Below are 21878 nucleotides of genomic sequence, written 5' to 3' on the forward strand. Positions count from 1 at the left end.
TTCCATCATAACACTTCGAGTACCAATTTGTCTCTCCACCAGACTGTAAACTCTAAGAGTGGGAACTGTGTCTTATCCACTTTTTTATACCCAGCACATGGTGTGGTACACAATAGATATTGAGAAAGGATAATTGAATAAACAGTACCCTCTGGTGGCTAGCTGTTATAAGTACAATCTTTTTTTGCATCATTTGAAAGTGAGTAAACCACAGGCAATTACCCAAGAGAGGTCAATTTTTGTTTCTTTTAACATTGGATAAGGAACCATTTCAGAATGTGTGGTCTCCTAGGACCTAGGTTGTTCTAACATCTTTCTAAATCTTTCATAATGCATCAAATAATATGTAAATGACAGAAAAAATTACCATTTTGAGTAATTGTGTAAAAAGAAAGTGTAATGGAAATTTGTTTCATGCAATGAAGAAGTATAACCTGCTGTACAGTATTTCATTATATCTTTATTTCAGGGCCCACACACCCACATTCACTCATTCAACAAACATTCGATGAGTACCTGGAGTGTGCCATGCACTATTCTAGGTGCTGGGGATAGAGTAGTGAATGAAACAAAGTACTTAACCTTAAGCTTACGTTCTGGTTGGTGGAGATACATAATAGCAAATATATTTTTATTAAGGGTTATATGTGCTAGGGATAAAAATAAACTAGGGGAGGGTGACATCACTAAAATGGCAACCTAGGTTGCTCCTGACTTTGCTTCCCCTCACAGAAGAACAATGAACAAGACCCCACTAGAGAATCCCAGAATATGGGGGGTGAAGCTGAAGCACCCTTTTGCTCCACAGAGACCCAGACAGACTGCATTAGAAGGGTGAGAAGTGGCAACATGTTGACCATGTTGCTTCTCCTTCTGTCTAGTGCAGCACCATGCAGAGAGGTCTTCCCTGAGCCTCTAGTTCCTCCAGTGGGAAAAGAGAACCCAGTGGGGACACCCATCTCCCCCTGACATTGCAAGTCACATTGTGAGAGCCCCCATTCTGATCTTATACCATGGGGATTGTAAGGGTATCTTTGAGGCTCAACCCTCTGACTGTGATCCATACATGCAACAACTAGCATATATGGATCTTGGCTCAGATAGTAATCCCAACATCAGCTTTGCTTATCCACAGAATCAAGTTTGGAGGACACTCTAAAGCACTTTGTGGGGTGCAGATCTAGGTTTGGATCCTTAAATAAGGAGTTTTGCCAGCCCTAGAGCCCCGTTTGTCCAGGCCCAAACAAGGAGCTGAAACCCAGTCCCACATGCTGTGGAGAGTGTTTTCCAGCCCCATCTGGCCAGAAGGGCTGGTGACAATGCCTGGAAGCAGTGAAGCCCAGTTACAATTGAACAGAGAGGCCAGCAGGCAGAGCTGATCACCCCGAGGGCCAAGCTAGTCCTGGACACAAGATATTCTGTATATATATATAGGCAGAGGGGTTAATTCATAGCTAAGGCTGAGGGTAACTCCTGGCTCATCTCAACTGGAGAGACTGGGAAATTGAGAGTGACCTGGAGCAGCCTCTCCCACTCTTTCCCAGGCAAGGGAGCTGAGACAGCTCCACCCACCATGAAGAGTGTCTTCTGGCTCTTTCTAACCAGAAGGGCTGGACACAATACCTGAAAGCTGTGTAATCCAGTGGCACTCAAGCTGAAAGGCAAGTGGGCAGAACTGGTCATTTCCAGAATAAAGCCAGTGGCCCTATTTAGTCAGAGAACTTGGGGTGTGGGTTGGCTTGAGTTAAGACAACAAAGAGCTTTACTGGCTTTAGAACTGCTTCTCCTGCTGTGCCCAGTGAGGGAATCTAATTCATAGCTCTGCTCATCATTGAATAAAACCTTCAGATTGTCTGACCAGGGAACCTGATCAGAGGACATGGGAAGCTGTATAGTCCATTCAACAGCCCTGAGTGTAGTGGCACTTAAATAGAGAGCACAGCTGGTTGGTTCCCTCTTCTGCAGAGCAAAACCAGGGGCCTCACCTGACAAGTGAATCCAGTGCACGTTCAGGCCTGATTCTGTCCCCCCAACAATAAGCTGTGCAGACCCTGGGCCCTGACCTGCTTCCTTGTCAAGGCAAGAAAGCTAATTGATATTCACTAGCCATTAGTGAATAATGCCCAGACCCAGCCATCTAGTAATTCTGACCAGATAATCAAGGCAACAGTGGAGCCTATCCCTCAGCCTCGCTTGGGTAGGGAACCAAGCTAGCAGTTCTATCCAACTGTTCCCAGCCAGTGGCAAACCCTCCATTCCTGTCCTCAGAGCCCCAACTATTGCTTCATCCAAAAATAGACCATAACAGTAATCCCCTCTGTCCAAGGACATTGCCAGCAGATGCTCAGAAAACCCAAACTGAGCTGACTAGTGAAGAACTATCTCTGCCAAAGCAAATCTGTGAAATTTGGAAGAGGAGCTCAATTACTTAAATGTACAGATATAAATGTAAAGAATCAAGGATCATTAAAAAGTAGGGAAACATGATACTACCAAAGGAAACTAATAAAGCACTAATTACTGACCCTAAAAGTGAAGATCCAAGAACTGTCAGACAATGCATTTGGAATAATCCTATTAAGGAAGTTTAGTGAACAACTACAAGGAAACACAGACAACTAAGTGAAATTAGGATAACAGTGCATGAACAAAATGAGAATTTTGTTGAAGAAATAGCAACCATCAAAAAAAAGACAAACAGAAATGTTAGAGTTGAAAAATACCATAACTGAACTTAAGAATCCAATAGAGAAGGGCGCCTTGGTGGCTCAATTGGTTGTCTGCCTTTGGCTCAAGTCATGATCCTGGGGTCCTGGGATGGAGCCCAGCATCAGGCATAATGCTCTATGGGGACTCTGATTTTCCCTCTCCCTCTGCCTGCCACTCTCCCTGCTTGTGCTCTCTCTGTCAAATAGATAAATAAAATCTTTAAAAAATAATAGAGAGTTTTAAAAGTAGGCTTGACTATGTAGAAGAAAGAATCAGTGATGTGGAGGATGGGACATTGTAAATTACCCAGTCAGAGCAGAGGGGAAAAAAAGCATGAAAAAGTGAGGAAAGTCTTTGGGAATTATGGGACAAAATGTAAAGAAACAATAGTCACATTATGGTGAATTATGGGACAATATGAAAAGAAACAACATTCACAATATGGGAATTCCAGAAGGAGAAAAGGAAGAAAGTAGATTTAAAGTGATAATGGTTGAAAATGTCCCAAACCGGGGGAGAGAAATGGACATCCAGATCTATGAGTTCCAAAAGATCCAAAATAGGTTGAATACAAATAGGATTACAATAAGACAAATGATTAAATTGTCAAAAGTCAAAAGAAAGAATTTTAAAAGCAATGAGAGAAAAAAGAGACACTATGTACAAGGGAACCTGAGTAAGATTGGTGTATTTCTCAACAGAAACTTTTCAGGCCAGAGGAGAATGGAATGACATATTCAAAATATTGGAAAAAATAACTCTCAGGGGTACCTGGGTGGCTCAGTGGCTGAGTGTCTGCCTTTGGCTCAGGTTGTGATCCTGGGGTCCTGGGATCGAGTCCCACATTGGGCTCCCCACAGGGAGCCTGCTTCTCCCTCTGCCTATTTCTCTGCCTCTCTCTTTCTGTGTCTCTCATGAATAAATAAATAAAATTTAAAAAATAACTCTCAACCAAGAATCCCATTCCCAGCAAATCTGTTCTTCAGAAACAAAGAAGGGATAAAGATTTTTCTGAAACAAACAAAAGTGAGGGAGTTCATTACCATCAGACCTTTAAAGGAAATGCTAATGGGAGTTATTTGACTAGAAGTAAAACTATGCTAACATCATAAAAACATAAAAAGTTAGCATAAATCTCACTGTTAATGGTAGATATATCATCATATTTAGAATCTGTAATATGGTAATAGGTAATAGTCATGTGTAATTGTGGTATAAAATAGTGGTGTATAATGATACTTACATAAGACCTACATACTTACATATGTACAATACTTACATAATAGTGGTGTATAATAATACTTATAACCCTAGTTTAAAAGTTAAAAAAGAACACAGTAAGAATAACCATAACTATAATAATCTGTTATTAGTTATATAATGTTAAAAACATGTAAATTGTAACAATAGTAACCGAAAATGTGAGGGGAGAAGTAAAAGTGTAAAGTTTACAAATTTTATTCAAGTTAAGATTTTATCAGTTTAAGATAAAGTATTATAAATTTAATATATTTTATATTTGCCTCATGTTAACCACAAGGGAAAAAACCCTGTAGTAATTACACAGAAGAACACTATAAAGAAGTCAAAGCATTTTAATACCAAAAGACATCAAAACACACAAAAAGACAGCAGAATAAGAAACAAAGAAAAGGGGCTCTGTGAAACAACCAGAAAATATTTTTTAAAAATGGCAATAGTAAGTCCTTGCCTATCAATAATTAATTGAAATGTAAATGGATTAAATTATTCAGTTAAAAGACAAAAATCGTCTGAATGGATAAAAAAAAATTAAAAAACATGATGTCTATAAGAGACTCACTTTAGCCTTAAAGACACATAGACTGAGAGTGAAGGGATGGAAAAAGACATTTCAAAAAAAAAAAAAAAAAAAGGTAAATGCAGCTGTAATTATATCAGACAATATAGACTTTAAAAATGGTAGGGGATCCCTGGGTGGCGCAGCGGTTTGGCGCCTGCCTTTGGCCCAGGGCGCGATCCTGGAGACCCGGGATCGAGTCCCACGTCAGGCTCCCGGTGCATGGAGCCTGCTTCTCCCTCTGCCTGCGTCTCTGCCTCTCTCTCTCTCCTCTGTGCATTCTCATGAATAAATAAATAAAAATCTTTAAAAAAATAAAATAAAAATGGTAGAAAGAGACAAAGAAGGTCATTATATAAACATAAAGGGATCAACATATCAAGAAGATATAACATTTGTAAATGTTTATGTGCCCAGCATTGGAGCATAAATATATAAAGCAAAAACTAACAGAGCTAAAAGGAGAAATGAATAGTAATACAATAATAGCTGGGAACTCTAATACTTTTAACAATGGATAGATCATTTAGACAGAGAATCAATAAAGAAACAGCAGATTTGAACAACATTATAGAACAAATGGGCCTGATAGACATATACAGAACATTCTATCCACAGCAACAGAATACACATTCTTCTCAAGTGCACATGGAACATTTTTTACCTAGGCCATATGTTAGCCCACAAAACAAGTCTTAGAAAATTCAAGAAGATTGAAACCATACCAGGTATCTTCTCTAACCATGATGACATGAAGCTAAAAATCAACAAAAAGAGGGAAACTGGAAAATTCATAAGCACATGGAAATTAAACAATGCTCTCCTGAACAACCAATGGATCAAAGAAGAAATTAAAGGGGGAAATAAAAAGTTCCTTGAGACAAACAAAAATGGAAATAAAACACACCAAAATGTATAGGATGCAATAACAACAGTTCTAAGAGGGAAGTTCATAGCAGTACATGTCTACATTTAAGAAGCAAGAAAGATTCCAAATAAAGTATCTGACTCTACACCTTAAAGAACGAACAATGTTCTTTTTTAACAATGAAAAAAATAGAACAATCCAAGCCCAAAGTTAGCAGAAGAAAGGAAATAATAAAGACTGGGGCAGAAATCAATGAAATGGAGAACAGAAAGACAATAGAACATTGTCTTAATGTTAATAGAAAATATTAACCAAACTAAGCATTTGTTCTTTGAAAGGATAAACAAATTTACAAATCTTTAGCTAGAGTAACCAAGGAAAAAAGAGAAAGGACCCAAATCAACAAAATTACAAATGAAAAAGAAGACATTACAACAGGAATTTGAAGGATCCTAAGAGCCTACTGTGAACAACTATATGTCAACAAACTGGACAACCTAGAAGAGATGAAGAAAACTTTGGAACCATACAATTTACCAAGACTCAATCAGGAAGAAATCTGAATAGACCAGTTACTAGTAAGGCAATTGAATAAATAATTTAAAATCTCCTAACACACACAAAAAAACCCTCAGGACCAAATGGCTTTACTGGTGAATTTTACTAAATATTTAAAGAAGAGTTAGGGGATCGCTGGGTGGCGCAGTGGTTTGGCGCCTGCCTTTGGCCCAGGGCGCGATCCTGGAGACCCGGGATCGAATCCCACGTCGGGCTCCCGGTGCATGGAGCCTGCTTCTCCCTCTGCCTGTGTCTCTGCCTCTCTCTCTCTCTCTCTCTCTCTCTGTGTGTGTGTGTGACTATCATAAATAAATAAAAATTTAAAAAAAAAATAAAGAAGAGTTAATGCTTATTCTCAAACTATTGTAAAAATTTCAAGAGGAGGGAACACCTCCAAACTCATTTTATAAGGCCAGTATTATCCTTATACCAAAACTAGAAAAGAAAACTACAGGTCAATATCTCTGATGAATATAGATGTAAAAATTCCCAATAAAGTACTAGCAAACCAAACTCAAGAGCACATTAAAATGATCATGCACCATGATCAAGTGGGATTTACCCCTGGGATATAAGGATAGTTCAACATTTGCAAATCAGTCTGTGTGATATATCACATTAATAGAATGAAAGAAAAGAAAAGAATTACACGATCATCTCAATATATGCAGAAAAAGCATTTGACAAAATTCAACATCCATTCATGATAAAAAAATTCTTAACAAATGAGGCATAGAAGGAACATATCTCAACATAATAAAGGGTATATATGACAAGACCACAGCTAACATCATATCCAGTGATGAATATTTGAAAGCTTTTCCTTTAAGATCAGGACCAAGACAAGGGTGCCACTCTCAGCACGCCTATGCAACATAGTACTAGAAGTCCTAGCTAGAGCAATCAGGCAAGAAACAGAAAAGGTATCAGAATTGGAAAGGAAGCAAAATTGTCTGTATTTGCAGATGACATGAGTTTATGTATAGAAAATCCTAAGTCTTAACCAAAAAACTGTTAGATCTAATTAATAAATTCAGTAAAGTTGCAGGATATAAAATTAACATGAATATTAGTATTTCTATACATTAACAATGATTTTTCTTTCTTTTTTAAAAAATATGGAACACTTCACGAATTTGCATGTCATCCTTGCACAAGGGCCATGCTAATCTTCTCTGTATCATTCCAATTTTAGTATATGTGCTGCCGAAGTGAGCACAACAATGAATTTTCTAAAAGAGAAATAAATTGATGCCATTTATAATAGCATCAAAAATAATACTTATTGGGCAGCCCCGGTGGCGCAGTGGTTTAGCACCACCTGCAGCCAGGGATGTGATCCTGGAGACCCAGGATTGAGGCCCACTTCGGGCTCCCAGCGTGGAGCCTGCTTCTCCCTCTGCCTGTGTTTCTGCCTCTCTCTCTCTCTCTCTCTGTTGTCTCAATAAATAAATAAAATCTTTAAAAAATAATAATACTTATGAATAAATTTAAGGAAAAAGATTTCTACTCTGAAAACTATAAGACATTGATGAAAGAAATAGAAGAAACAAATAAATTTAAAAAGTGTCCCATTTTCATGGATTGGAAGAATTAATATTGTTAAAATGTAAGTACTACCAAAAGCCATCTATAAATTCAATGCAGTTTCTACCAAGATTCCAGTGACATTATTTACCAAAGTAGAAAAAAACTCCTAAAATTTATATGGAATGACAAGAGACCCCAAGTAGCCAAAGAAATTCTAAGTAAAGGGATGCCTGGGTGGGCCAGCGGTTGAGCATCTGCCTTTAGCTCAGGGCATGATCCTAGAGCCCCAGGTTCAAGTTCCGCATCAGACCTCTGGCATGGAGCCTGCTTCTCCCTCTGCCTATGTCTCTGCACCTCTCTCTCTCTGTCTCTCATGAATAAATAAATAAAATCTTTTAAAAAAAGAAAGTCTAAGAAAGAAGAAGAAACTAGGAAGCATCACATGTCCTGATTTGAAGCTAGACTATAAAGTCATAGTCATCAAAAACAGCATGGCACTCGCATAAAAACAAATAGACCAATGAAACAGACTTGAGAGATATAAACCCAAGCATATATAGTAAACTAAAACTTGACAGAGAGCCAAAAATACACAATGGAGAAGATAGTGTTTTCAATAAATGGTGCTGAGATAAATGGATATTCATATGTAGAAGAGTATTATGCTACTCAAAAATTAACTGAATAGGGGCACCTAGGTGGCTCAGTTAGTTAAGTATACAACTCTTTTTTTTAATGGTCTTTTTTTATGATAGTCACACAGAGAGAGAGAGAGGCAGAGACACAGGCAGAGGGAGAAAGCAGGCTCCATGCACCAGGAGCCCGATGTGGGATTCAATCCCGGGTCTCCAGGATCGCACCCTGGGCCAAAGGCAGGCGCCAAACCGCTGCGCCACCCAGGGATCCCAGTATACAACTCTTGATTTCAGCTCAGGTCATGATCTCAGGGCTGTGAGCTTGAGCTTGTGTTGGGCTTCCCACTGGGTGGACATGGAGCCTGTTTAAGATTCTTTCTCTCCCTCTTCTGCCCCTCTCCCCTCTATCTCCCTTTCTAAAAAAATTAACCCCAAATAGATTAAAGACTTAAATGTAAGATCTGAAAGCAGGAAACTCCTAGAAGAAAACACAGGAATGAAGCTCCTTGATATGTATACTTATGACTTTATTTTTTTTGGATATGACATCTAAAGTACAAGCAACAAAATATAAAACAAGTGGGATTGCATCAAAGTAAAAAGTTCTACATAACAAAATAAGCCATGAACAAAGTGAAAAACAACATACTGAGTGGGAAAAAGTATTTGCAAAACGTGTATCTGATAAGAGGTTAATAACCAAAATACAGAAGGGAGGGGCAAGATGGCAGAAGAGTAGGGTCCCCAAGTCACCTGTCCCCACCAAATTACCTAGATAACCCTCAAATCATCCTGAAAATCTACAAATTCGGCCTGAGATTTAAAGAGAGAACAGCTGTAATGCTACAGTGAGAAGAGATCACGCTTCTATCAAGGTAGGAAAATAGGGAAAAAAGAAAAAAAGAAACAAAAGGCCTCCAAGGGGGAGGGGCCCCACGAGGAGCCAAGCTAAGGCCGGGGCGAGTGCCCCCAGGAAAGGAAAGCTCCCTCCCGGAGAAGCAGGAGCTTCACCAATCTTCCCCGGGGGGAAAGGCACTCGCAGGGAGTTAGAGCAGGACCCCAGGAGGGGCGGGGATGCCCTCAGGCTCCCAGGGACACTAACAGACACCTGCGCCCCGGGAGAGTGCGCAGAGCTCCCTAAAGGGCTGCAGCGCACACGGCTGGACCCGGCAGCAGCTCGGAGGGGCTCGGGCTGCGGCTCCGCGGAGAGGGGGCTGCCCGGCTGGGAGCGTGAATCCAACAGCGCAGGCCCGGGAGCACAGGGCGCGGGGGACACAGCCCAGGATCCGACCTCCCCCCGGGACAGGCAGAGGCCGGGAGGGCCCAGGACAGCGAGGACGCTTCTGCCCCGAGCTGAGCAGATCAGCGGCCCCGCTCCGGAGCATCCAGGCCCCTGCAGACAGAGAGCTCTGTAGCTACTGCGGGAGCTGAATCCAGGGCTCCAGAGCTGGCCGCCGCCACTGGGGTTGTTCCGCCTGGGGCCTCACAGGGTAAACAACCCCCACTGAGCCCTGCACCAGGCAGGGGGCAGAGCAGCTCCCCCAAGTGCTAACACCTGAAAATCAGCACAACAGGCCCCTCCCCCCAGAAGACCAGCTAGATGGACAAGTTCCAGGGGAATTCAAGGGACTTAAAGTATACAGAATCAGAAGATACTCCCCCGTGTTTTGTTTTGTTTTTTGTTTCTTGTTTTTTTTTTTTTTTTTTTTTGCTTTTTGATTTCTGTTTGCTTCCCCCACCCTTTTTTTCCTTTCTTTTTCTTCTCTTTTTTTTCTGTTTTTCTCCCTTTTTTCTTTTTTCTTTTTCTCTTTTCTTTCCTTCTTTCTCTCCTCTCTTTTTCTCCTTTTCCCAATACAACTTGTTTTTGGCCACGCTGCACTGAGCAAAATGACTAGAAGGAAAACCTCACCTCAAAAGAAAGAATCAGAAACAGTTCTCTCTCCCACAGAGTTATAAAATCTGGATTACAATTCAATGTCAGAAAGCCAATTCAGAAACACTATTATAAAGCTACTAGTGGCTCTAGAAAAAAGCATAAAGGACTCAAGAGACTTCATGACTGCAGAATTTAGAGCTAATCAGGCAGAAATTAAAAATCAATTGAATGAGATGCAATCCAAACTAGAAGTCCTAACGACGAGGGTTAACGAGGTGGAAGAACGAGTGAGTGACATAGAAGACAAGTTGATGGCAAAGAGGGAAACTGAGGAAAAAAGCGACAAACAATTAAAAGACCATGAGGATTGATTAAGGGAAATAAATGGCAGCCTGAGGAAGAAAAACGTACGTTTAATTGGGGTTCCCGAGGGCGCCGAAAGGGACAGAGGTCCAGAGTATGTATTTAACAAATCATAGCTGAAAATTTTCCCAATCTGGGAAGGGAAACAGGCATTCAGATCCAGGAAATAGAGAGATCCCCCCCCTAAAATCAAGAAAAACCGTTCAACACCTCGACATTTAATAGTGAAGCTTGCAAATTCCAAAGATAAAGAGAAGATCCTTAAAGCAGCAAGAGACAAGAAATCCCTGACTTTTATGGGGGGGAGTATTAGGGTAATAGCAGACCTCTCCACAGAGACCTGGCAGGCCAGAAAGGGCTGGCAGGATATATTCAGGGTCCTAAATGAGAAAAACATGCAACCAAGAATACCTTATCCAGCAAGGCTCTCATTCAGAATGGAAGGAGAGATAAAGAGCTTCCAAGACAGACAGGAACTGAAAGAATATGTGACCTCCAAACCAGCTCTGCAAGAAATTTTAAGGGGGACACTTAGAATTCCCCTTTAAGAAGAAGTCCAGTGGAACAATCCACAAAAACAAGGACTGAATAGGTATCATAATGACACTAAACCCATATCTTTCAATAGTGACTCTGAATGTGAACGGGCTTAATGACCCCATCAAAAGGCTCAGGGTTTCAAACTGGATAAAAAAGCAGGACCCATCTATTTGCTGTCTACAAGAGACTCATTTTAGAGAGAAGGACACCTACAGCTTGAAAATAAAAGGTTGGAGAACCATTTACCATTCAAATGGTCCTCAAAAGAAAGCAGGGGTAGCCATCCTTATATCAGATAAACTATAATTTACCCTGAAGACTGTAGTGAGAGATGAAGAGGGACACTATATCATACTTAAAGTATCTGTCCAACAAGAGGACTTAACAATCCTCAATATATATGCCCCGAATGTAGGAGCTACCAAATATATCGATCAATAACCAAAGTGAAGAAATACTTAGATAATAATACACTTATACTTGGTGACTTCAATCTAGCGCTTTCTACACTCGATAGGTCTTCTAAACACAACATCTCCAAAGAAACGAGAGCTTTAAATGATACACTGGACCAGATGGATTTCACAGATATCTACAGAACTTTACATCCAAACTCAACTGAATACACATTCTTCTCAAGTGCACATGGAACTTTCTCCAGAATAGACCACATAATGGGTCACAAATCGGGTCTGAACCGATACCAAAAGATTGGGATCGTCCCCTGCATATTCTCAGACCATAATGCCTTGAAATTAGAACTAAATCACAACCAGAAGTTTGGAAGGACCTCAAACACGTGGAGGTTAAGGACCATCCTGCTAAAAGATGAAAGGGTCAACCAGGAAATTAAGGAAGAATTAAAAAGATTCATGGAAACTAATGAGAATGAAGATACAACCATTCAAAATCTTTGGGATGCAGCAAAAGCAGTCCTGAGGGGGAAATACATCGCAATACAAGCATCCATTCAAAAACTGGAAAGAACTCAAATACAAAAGCTAACCTTACACCTAAAGGAGCTAGAGAAAAAACAGCAAATAGATCCTACACCCAGCATAAGAAGGGAGTTAATAAAGATTCGAGCAGAACTCAAGAACAGAAGAACTGTGGAACAGATCAACAGAACCAGGAGTTGGTTCTTTGAAAGAATTAATAAGATAGATAAACCATTAGCCAGCCTTATTAAAAACAAGAGAGAGAAGACTCAAATTAATAAAATCATGAATGAGAAAGGAGAGATCACTACCAACACCAAGGAAATACAAACGATTTTAAAAACATATTATGAACAGCTATACGCCAATAAATTAGGCAATCTAGAAGAAATGGACGTATTTGGGTGGAATCAGAAAAGACCTGGAATAGCCAGGGGAATTTTAAAAAAGAAAACCATAGCTAGGGGCATCACAATGCCAGATTTCAGGTTATACTACAAAGCTGTGGTCATGAGGCACAAAAACAGACACATAGATCAATGGAACAGAATAGAGAATCCAGAAGTGGACCCTCAACTTTATGGTCAAATAATATTCAACAAAACAGGAAAGACTATTCACTGGAAAAAAAGACAGTCTCTTCAATAAATGGTGCTGGAAAAATTGGATATCCACATGCAGAAGAATGAAACTAGACCACTCTCACCATACACAAAAATAAACTCAAAATGGATGAAAGATCTAAATGTGAGACAAGAATCCATCAAAATCCTAGAGGAGAACACAGGCAACACCCTTTTTGAACTCGGCCACACTAACTTCTTGCAAGATGCATCCACGAAGGCAAAAGAAACAAAAGCAAAAATGAACTATTGGGACTTCATCAAGATAAGAAGCTTTTGCACAGCAAAGGATACAGTCAACAAAACTAAAAGACAACCTGCAGGATGGGAGAAGATATTTGCAAATGACATATCAGATAAAGGGCTAGTTTCCAAGATCTATAAAGAACTTATTAAACTCAACACCAAAGAAACAAACAATCCAATCATGAAATGGGCAAAAGACATGAACAGAAATCTCACAGAGGATGACATAGACATGGCCAACATGCACATGAGAAAATGCTCTGCATCACTTGCCATCAGGGAAATACAAATCAAAACCACAATGAGATACCACCTCACACCAGTGAGAATGGGGAAAATTAACAAGGCAGGAAACCACACATGTTGGAGAGGATGCAGAGAAAAGGGAACCCTCTTGCACTGTTGGTGGGAATGTAAACTGGTGCAGCCACTCTGGAAAACTGTGTGGAGGTTCCTCAAAGAGTTAAAAATAGACCTGCCCTATGACCCAGCAATTGCACTGTTGGGGATTTACCCCAAAGATACAGATGCAATGAAACGCCAAGACACCTGCACCCCGATGTTTCTAGCAGCAATGTCCACAATAGCCAAACTGTGAAAGGAGCTTCGGTGTCCATCGAAAGATGAATGGATAAAGAAGATGTGGTTTATGTATACAATGGAATATTACTCAGCCATTAGAAATGACAAATACCCACCATTCTCTTCAACGTGGATGGAACTGGAGGGTATTATGCTGAGTGAAATAAGTCAGTCGGAGAAGAACAAACATTATATGTTCTCATTCATTTGGAGAATATAAATAATAGTGAAAGGGAATAGAAGGGAAGGGAGAAGAAATGGGTAGGAAATTTCAGAAAGGGAGACAACATAAAGACTCCTAACTCTGGGAAAGGAAGAGGGGTGATGGAAGGGACGGAGGGCGGGGGGTGGGGGTGAATGGGTAGCGGGCACTGAGGGGGGCACTTGACGGGATGAACACTGGGTCTTATTCTGTATGTTGGCAAATTGAACACCAATAAAAAAATAAATTTATTATTAAAAAAAATAACCAAAATCCATAAAGAACTCATCCAACTCCATAGCAGAAAACCAAATAACCCAATTACAAAAGAGATAAAGGACCTGAATAGACATTTTTCCAATGAAAATACACAAATACACAAAAGGGCAGCCTCTATATGAAAAGACACACCATTTTACTAGTCACTAGGGAAATATAAATTAAAACCACAATGAGGGGGGCACCTGAGTGGCTCAGTCAGTTAAACATCTGCCTTTGGCTCAGGTCATGATCCCAGGGTCCTGGGATTGAGCCCAGCATCTATCTTCCTGCTCAGCTTCTCCTTCTTCTCCTCCCCACTCATGTTCTTTCTTGCTATCTCTGTCTCTCTTTCTCAAATAAATAAATAAAATATTTAAAAACCCACAATAAGATATTACCTCATGACTATTAGAATAACCATCATCAAAAAGATGAGGTGACAAATGTTGGCATGGATGTGGAGAAATGGCAACCCTCTGTGCACTCTTGGGGGGATTATAAATTGGTGCTGCCACTATGGAAAACAGTATGGAGGATCCTCAAACATTTAAAAGTATAACTACCATTGTGATTCAGATATATTCTGGAAATACATGCAAAAGGAATGAAAACCCTACCTCAAAAATAGATCTACACCCCCTCCCCCATGTTCATAACAGCATTATTTACAGTAGCCAAGACATGGAAACAACCTAAGAGCCCATCAGTGGATGAATGGATAAAGAAGTTGTGGTATATAATACAATAGAATATTATTCAGCCATTAAAAAACCCCGAGGAAATCCTAACATTCGTTAAAACACAGATGGACCTTGAATGCATTACAGGAAGTGAATTAGGCAGAGGAAAATACACACTATCTGATCTCCCTTCTATATGGAATCTAAAAAAGTCCTAAACACATAGAAAAAGAGATAAGAAATGTGGTTACCAGAGGCAGGGTCTGGGGGCAAGGGAAATTAGAGAAAGGTGGTCAAAAGGTCCAAACTTCCAGTTATAAGGTAAGTAAGTACTAGGGATGTGATGTGATGTACAACATAATGACTAGAGCTAATACTGCTGTCTGATGTATAAAAAAATAAAGAGTCCTATGAACTTTCATCACAAGAAGAAAGGTTTTCTTTTTCCTTTTTTTCTTTTCTTGTTACTCTATCTAAATGAGAAGATGGATCTTAGCTGAACCTATTGGGGTAATTACATATATTTCACAATATATGTAAATCAAAACATCATGTTGGTGTGCCATAACTGTCTATAGTGATGTATGTCAATTATTTCCCAATCAAACTAGAACAAATTAAACTAGAATATAGAGTAGGGTGTGAAAGAAGATGCCACTTGAGCAAAGGCTTGAATATATATTAGTTATAACTTCAGAAAACTATATAAATGTTGGTTCACCAGACCTGCCTAAAACATTCTGGGACTTCTAGTGTTTTCTTTCTTTTAAATTTTGAAATAAATTTAATTTGACATAGAAGTTGCTAAATAACACAGAGTTCCCACATATGATTCACCTACTCTTCCCCAATGTTAACATCTAACATTACCACATAACTACCACAACCAGGAAACTGTCACTGGTACAATATTCTGTTAAGCAAACTACAGACCTTAGTCAAATTTCACCATTTTTCACATGCCCTCAACCTTTTGGTAATTCCATGAATTTTATCACATATATAGATTTGTGTAATTGCCATCATAATTAGAACAATATAGCTTCATCACCCCAAAGAACCTCGTTTTTGCTACCTGTATAGTCACATATGCCCCCTGGCAACCACTGATCTGTTCTTCAGAAATAATAATTGTATAATTTCTGGAATGTTATGTACATGGAAATATATAGTATGTAGCATATTATAATTTGCTTATGTCGCTCATCATCATTCCCCTGAGATCCATTCATGTTGTGGTGTGTATCAATAGTTTTTTTAATTTTTAATTTTTTTACATTTTATTTATTTATTCATGAGAGGCACACAGAGAAAGGCAGAGACATAGGCAGAGAGAGAAGCAGGCTCGCTCCGGGGAACCTGATGTGAGAATTGATCCCAGGACCCTGGGATCACGCTCTGAGCCAAAGGCAGATGCTCAACCAGTAAGCCACCCACATGCGTCCTAGTTTTTAAAATTTTTTTATTCCTGATGTTCCACAATTTGTTTATCCATGCCTCCACTGAAGAGCATTTCAGCTTTTTCCAGTTTTGGGCTAAAACATATAAAAGTGTTATATACATTCATGTACTTTTTTTGTGTATACATAAATTCATATTTCTATGGTGAAATCTAGAGTATTATATTTTTAGAGGGGTTTATAAGCAAGTGCTGTGCTTTACAAAATGAGCAGTAGAGTGGAAAGAACACAAAAGAAACGACTTCAGCCTTGCTCTGTCATTGATCAGTGGTATAATGTTCGGTAAGCCGATCTCTATAGGACTGAAATTCTATCTGTAAAGTGAGAGGTTAGGAACCTATGATTTCTTTAGTCTTTTCTTTTCTTTATCTTTTTTTTTTTTTTGAGAGAGAGAGAGCACGCGAGTAGAGGGGCAAAGGGAGGAGAGAATCTTAAGCAATCTCCACACCCAACACAGAGCCCAGTGTGGCACTCAATCTCACAATCCTGAGATGGTGACCTGAGCTGAAATCAAGAGTCAGGCACTTAACCAACTGAGCCACCAAGGTGCCCTTTTTTTAAAAAGATTTTAATTATTTATTCATGAGAGACGCACAGAGAGAGGCAGAGATATAGGCAGAGGGAGAAGCAGGCTCCCTGTGGGGAGCCTGATGCAGGACTCGACCCCAGGACCCTGGGATCACAACCTGAGCCAAAGGCAGATGCTTAACCACTGAGCCACCCAGGTGACCTCAGGTGCCCCTATTTAGTCTTTTCTACATCTAACAGTTCTGTGGTTCTTTTTTTTTTTTAAGATTTTATTTATTTATTCATGAGAGAAACACACACACATAGAGGCAGAGACACAGGCAGAGGGAGAAGCAGGCTCCATGCAGGGAGCCCAACATGGGACTCGATCCCGGGTCTCCAGGATCACATCCTGGGATGAAGGTGGTGCTAAACCGCTGAGCCACCCAGGCTGCCCAGTTCTGTGGTTCTGAAGAGAGAGAAAGGAGGTTTCTACCATTTCATTTGGGATTTGTAACTATACACATAGAATACCAGCTACAAGCCTAGATTATATCTCTCCCACTTTTTTTGTGCATGTTCTAGCTATCTTTCATGGAAAGAGAATATGTGGATGAAAGTAACTAATCTTAATGTTACAAAGGAGGTCTGATCCCTGAAAAGAAAGGACTCTAAAACTAACACAGAATTGCCACATGGCACAGGGTCACTCTTTAGTCTTATAAGTGGAGCACACTGTCCTCTCCCTCTTTTGCCAATATTTTTATCAGTTAAACTCAGGGTAAAATAAACAGAATATGTGTGTGTCCATGTATGTGTATGTGCATTTTGTGTATTTTCTAAATGTTACATTATATGCATTTATACTGTATATTTTTTCAAAAGTCAGGAGGTAATTACACAAAATGTTTGCAACGGTTAAGTCTGAGGGGTTTGATTATCTTGAGAGACAATTCTGAGGGGAAAAGAAGCATGTGTATGAGCAGTCTCTCTGCTTCTCTCTCTATCTCTTTCTCTCTCTCTCTCTCTCCTACACACACACACACACACACACACACAGGTAAAAATCATGGACAAGAGCCAGACTACCTGGCTACAAATCCTGGTTCTGCCAGGTACTAGTTATTTGATCTTGGGCAAGTGACCTAACCTCTATGTCTCTCAGATTCTTCTGTAGAATGGCAATGATATTCATAGTGCCAACTTTAGAGGGTTAATAAGATATGCAAATGAATTAAAATATATGAAGCAATTTGAACAGTGCCTATTGCAGGAAGCACGTCTGTCAACCGAATGTCTGTGTCTGTCACTTCTGGAGATGGCCTGGCTGCCACCTCCCCATCCACCTGGCTTCAAACTGCAACAGTCCCATCCTCCACCGCCTCTACCACTAGAACTCCTCACCCACTCCTCTGCCAAAAAAAATTAACTTAGGTTCTGAGGTAGTAGATTGCTTAACTCTGCCTCCTTAATTTTTTTTCCTCCTAAACTGTAGTTATTCTAGTCCAAGGGACTAAAAACCCTATTAATAATTTTGCATACCCGCAAGACCTTTAAAAGTGACTGCTTCTACCCTCAAGTCTAAAGAAACAGATAAAATCCATTTGAAAAACAGCCCTACTTCATTTAGTTCTTTTTAATGTTAAGCTGGCAGAACTGTCTTTGAAATGTTACATTATTTTGCATTAGAAAACAAAATAAAAAGAAAGATGGTCTTATTTTCCTCTTTGTTTTATACATTTGAACGTTCCTCATACAAAGGGCCGAGATGGTGGTGATGGTGGTGATGGTGGTGCGTGCGTGTGTGTGTGTGTCTGATATCCCCCTAGTGTGATCTGAACTAATACCTTAGCTTAGATGCCGCCATAGTAGGTACTACATCTGCTTTCATAAACGTTGTGGTTTCTTTTTTCCCCCTAGGATTGTTGAGATAATAATCGCCATATAATATGGTGTAAGTTTAAAGTACATAATGTGGTGATTTGATATACACATGTATTACAGAATGGTTACCACGGTAAGGTTAATTAACATGTTCACCAACCTCACATAGTTATCTCCTTTTGTCAGTGTGGTGAGAACATGTAGGATCTACTATTCTCTTAGCAGTTTTCAAGTGTACAATACAGCCTTATGAACTGTAATCAAGGAATCTAATAAATCAAGGAATCTAATAAAACTGAGCTTGTAGAAACAGGGAGAACATCACATTCTCTTGAACACATCGTTTTCAGAGAGTAGTGAATTCTTTGCAACACCAGGTGACAAGGCTGTCCGTAACAACCCATTGAAAATCCACCCGAGGTCCAGTTTACCTCCCACTTTTGCTTCTCATCTCCTTCACTCAGAAAGAGACTTTGCAGGCTGATACAGCCCACCTGAGCCTGTTTTCTTGGGTGTTTGGAGAGTCTTAGAAGGCAGGGCTGGTGGTCACCTTCTCCATCAGGAGCAATGATGGGGAGTTGAGAAGTTTGTTACGCCCTCCCAATTCTTTGAGTACCCTGCCGGCTTTTCCTATTCCCCTAGCTCTTGGACAAGAGTGTTAACCAATGATGGTTAAGGCATTACTGTAGTTTGAAGATCCTGACATCTTTCTTACCCAGGTACAACCAAAGCCTCAAAATGATACTGTGGCTCTCTGTCCTCCAGAATGGACCTGCAATCTCCGTTTCTAGCCGTATTTCCCTCCCTTGCACCTGTCAGGCTGATCTGCTTTATCCAAACATCCTCTAACTCTCCTGGCTCTGCTTTTGTTCATGCTCTTCACAGCATTCTCAGAATTCTCTCTCTTTAGGGGCACCTGCGTGGCTCAGTGGTTGAGCATTCCCCTTTGGCTTGGGTTGTGATCCTGGGATCCTGGGGTTGAGTCCCTCATCAGGCTCCTCGTGGAGAGTCTGCTTCTCCCTCTGCCTATGTCTCTGCCTCTCTCTGTGTCTCTCATGAATGAATAGATAAAATCTTAAAAAAAAGAATTCTTTCTCTTTAAACCTCATTTCTGCGTGCCCAAGTCCAGCTCATCCTTGAAGACCAGCGCAGCTACACAAAACCTTCCCTAACCAACCCCCCATTGCCCTTTGCCACAGGAAAAATTAGTTTTCTCTATGCCCACACAGAGCTTTGTGTCCTGTTTATATTGCTAGTTTTGCTCTTCCTTTGATTGTAATTAGCAGAATTCACCCTCCTCTCCTCCACTAAGACTTGAAGTGCCTCGAAGGCAGAAGCTGAGTCTTTTTCCTCATTCTGTCCCACACAGGAACCTACATGGTGCCTGGTATGTAGTGTAGGCCCTTGACTGAAGCTGCTAAAAACTTCCCCAAACGATCTTCGATGTTGGCATTTCACAATCCACCAGGGGTCGGAGGTAGTGGTGGTCGTGGAAGATCTCTTTGGATAGAAGATCTCGGAATGAACTAGAGCTGGCATTGACTGTAGAGATGAAGACACCAGCGAGGTGTCCTGTTTCTTAACCACATAAAGGAATTTTACTTGATTCTGGCTGTAGAGTTCATCCACTATGTCTTCATCCATGTTGGTCCCACCTGAACAGGAATCCTCAGTGCTCTGAAGGGCTGATGGATGTGGCTGAGCTGGGGAGAGGGGAGGAGTGAGGGAGTTTCTCATGGGGATAAGTTGGAGGGAAGGCTGGTGCACTTTGAACCCAAGAATAAAAGACCTATGGAGGGAGACCTATGGGAGATCTCCCAAGAAACTATCAAATCAGCTCCCTAAAAGAAGCTTCCAGTAAAAAGGGCTAGCCCATTTACACTTCAATACAGAATGGAAACAATTATCAAAATAACCTTTGGTGGCCTCTTCAGCCTTTGCAATACGTGGCTTTTGTGAACTCCCATGTATCTATTTCTGTGTAGTAACCAACAGTAAAATCCTTCTAATGGGATGTGTGTGTCTGTGTCAGAGAAGGATGGGAATTAAACAAGGTCCAACTATGGGTTTAATCTTTGGCCTGGGAGGTAGGAAGGAACTTTGGGAAACAGTAGGCTAGGCAGTTGGATAAAGATGTGCCAGTCAAATTCTCACTGCCTTTGAGAAGGAAGAAAAGAGCACAAGGTAGAGAAAATGACCTGGAGACCCGACAGGGAGACCTGTACTCTCTAGTGCTTAGGCCTTGGAAGAATCGTGCTGGGACTCAATCTCAGACACCAGAAACTACACCCCCACCCCACAAAAATTGGCCTTTTTAGGGGGTGGAGAGATTTATACAAGTAGGTTGCCAAGATTACCCTAATGGTATTTTCGGGGAGGACAGATTTTTCCACAGATATAAAGCCTTCTAGTCAAACCCATTAACCCAAACTAAAGAGCCAAAGGCTGAATAAAGATCTGGAATCTTCCACCAACCACCCACCCAACCACAAATGCTCAGTTGTTTTCAACTAAGGGTTAATAAGCAAGTGAAATATGTCAGTGCAATTTCAAGGAAAACTGCAGAAAAGGAAAATACCAGGGCTTTCAAGTACCTTCTAAAGCAATTTGAGATGTTTTATTCACATCATGAAGACAGTTTTACCCTGGAGTATTTCCTACTTAGACAACACTCAAGGAACCTGCTCTTTTGGGCTGCTTCTTGACATGGAAAAATTTTAATGTCACTGCTTTACCTTTAATTTGGGATTTTGCCTCTTCAGCCAAATTTCTGCTCTACTACTTGTGCTTGGCTGTTTGATTTTGCCCACAGCAACTGTCCAAAGCCCTCCCTAGCTCCCTCACTTCAACCTACATCCTCTCTAAAAAATGCATTTACCATAGTCCATTTTCCAATGTTTGTCATTCTTACTATGATTTTTCATTTTACTAAATCAATCAGGAAATGTTTGTTGTGTGTAAGGCACTGTGCTGGTTACAGCAGGAGATACAAAGGGGTATAAAAACTTTCTTTAAGGAGCTTGCTGTCTGATTGAAGATTTCCAAGCAAGGGAGTGCTTCTCGTTTTTTACCTTTCCTTTCGATTCCTGTTACCTTCTTTGGCTAGGCCCTGTTTATATCACAGTAATTTTTAAATCATGCACGCCTCCCTACTCCACTGCACCAGCTTACCATTACCACCAATCAAATCAATCCCAGGTCATCTCTTTAAAAAAAAAAAAGTTAACTTAATGGTTGCCAGAGGAGAGGACCAAGGGGTGGGCAAAAGGGGAAGGGAAGTGGGAGATAAAGGCTTCCAGTTATGGAATGGATAAGTCACAAGGAAATAAAGGGTAGAGGAAAGGGAATATATTCAGTGGTATTGTAATAGCATTGTGTGGTGACAGATGGGAGCTACACTTGTAGTGAGCACAGTGTAGTCATCACTGTGTTGTACACCTGAAACTAATGTAACATTGAGTATCAGCTACACTTCAATTAAATATATATATATATATTTTTTAAAGATTTTAATTATTTATTTATTCATGAGAGACACACAGAGAGAGACAGAGACATAGACAGAGGGACAAGCAGGCTCCCTGCAGGGAGCCTGAT

General features: G+C 40.4%; 1 protein-coding gene and 1 non-coding gene across 11 annotated transcripts in view; one reads left to right on the forward strand and one right to left on the reverse strand.

Annotated features, from left to right (window-relative positions):
* The window catches only part of MID2 (midline 2), a 202957-nt gene that overhangs the window by 148438 nt on the left and 32641 nt on the right, over window positions 1–21878 (forward strand). The gene's annotated exons all lie outside the window — the stretch shown is intronic.
* Window positions 7067–7173, reverse strand: LOC112649567 (U6 spliceosomal RNA). The gene has a single exon (XR_003129628.1). It is a non-coding gene; the product is annotated as a U6 spliceosomal RNA (small nuclear RNA).

Source organism: Canis lupus, chromosome X, assembly GCF_003254725.2.
Source record: "Canis lupus dingo isolate Sandy chromosome X, ASM325472v2, whole genome shotgun sequence".
NCBI classification, from domain to species: domain Eukaryota; kingdom Metazoa; phylum Chordata; class Mammalia; order Carnivora; family Canidae; genus Canis; species Canis lupus.